Genomic DNA, 4,401 nt, shown 5'->3' on the forward strand with positions numbered 1-4,401 from the left:
GGATATCGAATTAATTAGGGTTCAAAACCCAGAAGTCGAACTTTAGATTATTTCATTAGTTTAGATTTTTTTTCGTCAATAAAGTTTACTTTTCGCACTGGATTTTGGTCCTTCCTCTTCAATTCTTCTTTACGGTATTCCCTTGTTCATTTGTTCAGTTTCATTGCTTTAATTCTTCTGTAGTTCAGAATTGCTAGTTTAGATTTCCCAAAGCCGAATTCTCGTTTCATGTTAGTTATTTATTTAGTTAATTCAATTATGAAGTCAATTGTTTTAGTTGTTAATTTTACTTTCGTTACTATCATCATTATGAGTAGCTAATTACCCTTTGCTAAGATGTAGGGGAGCTATAGTGTATATGGCGTAGAATAGGTGACCCCGAATTAGGGCATGGTCGATCGACTGGCTTAACTGGTCGATCGACTATGCCGTGTGGTCGGTCGACTGAAGTAGTTGGTCGATCGACCAGACCCGTGTTTGATTAGCATCGTTTGATTCGTTAAGTGCAATATTTAATAATGAGACCGAGAGGAGACTTGTTAGATGCTTAGTTTTGACCAACCCGTAGATCGAGAGATAGGGAAGGGCATTAATTAATGAATTAAGACGACTAAATTGCTAAGATCGTAAGATAAGTAATTTAGGCTTTAGGAATCACTCTTCAGGGCGAGAGCTAGTATTAGTGAGACCTAGGGACTAGTAGCATAGGCCGAAAGGATCTACTAGTTAACTTGGGCCGAGAGGACATGTTTTACCCATCCTACACATCGTATTTCGGACTTACCTAGGATTATGTGCCATCGCATCTATAGTGAACCGACCATCTTAGCTCCTTTTTATCATTTGCTTACACTTATTTTTATTATTTGCTTATCTACTTTTGCATTTAGACTTAGATATAACTCAAATCAAAACCCCCCAGAAATTCATAGACTGAAATAAAACAACTTAACTCCCTACCTCCCTGCGGATCGACCCTTACTACCGCTTGCTAGTTGTAGTTTGGAAAATTATAAATATTATTATTGATACTTACATCGACAGGTATCAAATTTTGGCGCCGTTGCCGGGGAGGCAGCGCTAGTTTTAGTTGTTTTATTTTAATTTACTTTGGTCTCATGGAACATCCGTTCCTTGAGGCAGTCCTTATCTTCTTCTTGTAGTTTCTTCTTATACGCAGGTCACCTTGCGTTAGACAGAGACTTTTAGAAGAATCATTTCAGGAGGAAGGCTTGAGTATGTACTCTTGATAGATGGGAAGTTCGCGTGGGAATTCGCGAAAACCAAGTATTGAAATGAATGTTATTGCGGCACTAGAAGCTTAAATTAATGCCAGGTTCGAAAAGCTGGAGAATGCTACAAATGAAACTGCGGAATTGAGAAAGGTAGTTCAAACTCTCTTGGTTCATGTTGTAAAAATGGAAGAAGCTAGGATTGAATATGATAAGAATTTTGAAAATCGGTTGGCAATTTTAGTGGCTAATCAAGCTGCTAATTTGTCGAGCAAATTTGATGATACTCCACCTCTTACCCCTGTGCTTGTTCCTGCTCTATCACCTCCGCCCCAGATTGGGAGCACGATGGAGGAAAACTCTTCTGTTTTGACTGTTTCAGGAACTGGTTTGGGGAAGGAAGAGCCGAGGAAAGTGTCAGATTATGACTTGGAGTTTGATGAGCCGGACGATCCAAGAGCTTGGGAAGCCACTAGAGTCGTTGATGACCCGTTGAGTATTCTAGATGAAGGAGTGGAGTGGAGTCCAGCTGCTGATATTAGCATTGCAGAGGGTACTTCATATAGCCAGAAGCCATGGTCGGAGATTTTCCGCAGTTTTCACAAATGAACTATTTATTTTATTTTTTGAGTTTTTAGACAATTTATAGCGTTTAGACTATTTATTGTTTTTGTGTGCGCGAGACTTCGCTTTAATAAGTTTGCTTAGGATTTAAAGACTTTAGACTATTACTTTGGGTTTTGGCAATTTTGGGCGCGTTATTATGCGTATTTGCAGGTTCATAAACCATATTAGCTCAACTTATTGAGCTAATTTAAAGAAATCAGAAACTTACAGCAGGTATCCCAGTCGATCGACTGGCTTGTGTGGTCGATTGACTGTGCCGCGACTCAAGGAGCTTCTGTTCCTGTTACCCTGGTCGATCGACTGGATTGTTTGGCCGATCGACCACTTCTCATTCTTGCACTGCACTGTTCACGACCATTCTCTGCTTTGTGTTTGGTCAATTTTCGGAGTTGAGGGAGTCTTTTCTCCACTTTATTTTCCGATTCATTTTGTTTTCTTCGCTTTCTTATTTTGCACATAATTTTGCGTTTCGCAAATTGCTTTCTCATAATTACGCGCGGTACTTTGGTTTCTTCTCAGGTACTTATGGTAGCACTGCTAGCTACTGAAACCTCCTAGCTCACGCTGGTTTGGGGAGGTTTCCTTTTGCTGCGCTTAAACTCTTGTGAGTTTCCGAGTCCTTCTTTTATGTCAATTTTAGTTATAATTCCGCAAAATCCCATTTCCTTTGCTATTTTCATTATATGATTTCGCACAATGGGGACATTGTGTGATTTGGTTTGGGGAAGGGTTTTGCGTTGCATTCACTCTGTTTTGCATTCACGTTTACATTTTGTCTTGCATTGTTGTTTATTTTCCTCCTATATACAGAAAATTCCAAAAAAAATTTGAAAAATTTCAAAAATTCAAAAAAAATATCACGTTTATTTTAGCATATAGGTTGAGTCGGAACGGTAGTATTTCAATGATGACATTGCATTTGCAGCTGTCTATGCCTAAGCCATGCTTAATTGACATGTTATTAGTAGAATCACATATGCATACCTACGAGTTTTGTTAAAATATTTGCTGGATTATAGACTTGACCTGAATTTTGGAAACCTACTTATAATTTCTAAGGATTAGAGCTCATATAACTGGTGTCATTTGTGACCGGTTTCATGTAGGATTGTGAGTAGTTACTCCTTGCATATCATGTATCATTAATTTGCACATTTATGAAATTCAATTGCTTTTTGCTTGCATACATTCGGGTTAGTGGTTGGTGTCACATACAGGGAGGTGCATACAATTTCCCCTTTATTTCATTTTACCCATTGAACTCCACATTAGCCAAATCTGCCTGTTGACCCTTAGCTACATCCAAATTTAGCCTGCCTTGTCAAACTAGTATAATGTATGCTTTTGCGGTATATAATTTATTGTGCCAAGTTTGGTCTGTATTGCGTTATTTGGAGATGGTAGAAAAGAAAGAAGGAGGATGAAAAGAAAAGAATTCCAAAAAAAAAAAAAAAAAAACGAGAAAAAAAAATTCAAAAAAAAAAATCAAAAAGAGGAAAATGATGAAAGAAAGAAACCGTGAAAGGAAAAGATGTTGTTTGTAGACGGTTTCACTCCTATGCTTTATATACATTTATTGAGGAGTATTTTCAGTTCGGTTAGGTGAGTTTTGTGCCAAATGAAGGGCGTGTGTGCTTAATCCTTTAAGTGAGTTGGAAATGCATGTTGTCATATGATTTTGTTTAGGTACTAGCTTGGCCGCCTATACCTCCACATTTCCATAAATGTCTTGCCTTTTCTCACCCATTGCCTCACTTTACCATATTTTTGTAAGCCCTCGGCTGTGACAAGACCTTGTTGGTTGGAATATATGTACGGTAGTTAGAATTGTCTATCATATTAGTTGCATGCATGTTTATGTGGGTCGTAGTCTAGGTAAGCGGCTATTTCTCTTCCTCTCTTACATATATATGCTTACCCTTTGCTTCATGAGAGAAGAGTGATCCGTGAGAGTCCAATTTTAAAGGTCTTGCAAGGTCGACGGTTCAGCTTTATTTTTAACGACTACATAACTCGTTTGCATGATTCATTTTGCTAATTGTTTGTTAGTTGTAGCATTAAATTGGTTTAGGCTTTACATGTTGCATTTCGCTCTGAGATTGAACTCGTTCCATTAGGTCCTAAGATCGAGTCTAGTTCTTGCTTGGGGACAAGCAAGAGTTTGGTTTGGGGAAGTTTGATGCGTGTCTTAAATATGATGTTTTACACCCTATTTCACATGCATTTCAGAGCTCAATTATGTAGTTAATGCTACTATTTCCCCTATTTCCGTCTACTTTCGTGTTTTTGTGTAATATTGCAGAAATGTGAAGAATCCAGCGGAAATTGAGCCGAATCCGTCCCTAAGTACTTAGCATTGCATTTGACATGGAGTAGTGACTCGAGAGATGAACTTGGCGCGCATTTCAAGGCCTGAAAGATAGATTTGCGAGAGTTTCAGAAGCGGATTACCAGCTGACTTGGTCTATGGACTGTCAGAATGCTGAACAGTTTACTGCAGGCTTCTTAAAATGGCTATATCTCGAGTTCTAGAGCAGATAAT

This window comes from Silene latifolia, chromosome 9 (genome assembly GCF_048544455.1).
Source record: "Silene latifolia isolate original U9 population chromosome 9, ASM4854445v1, whole genome shotgun sequence".
NCBI lineage: Eukaryota > Viridiplantae > Streptophyta > Magnoliopsida > Caryophyllales > Caryophyllaceae > Silene > Silene latifolia.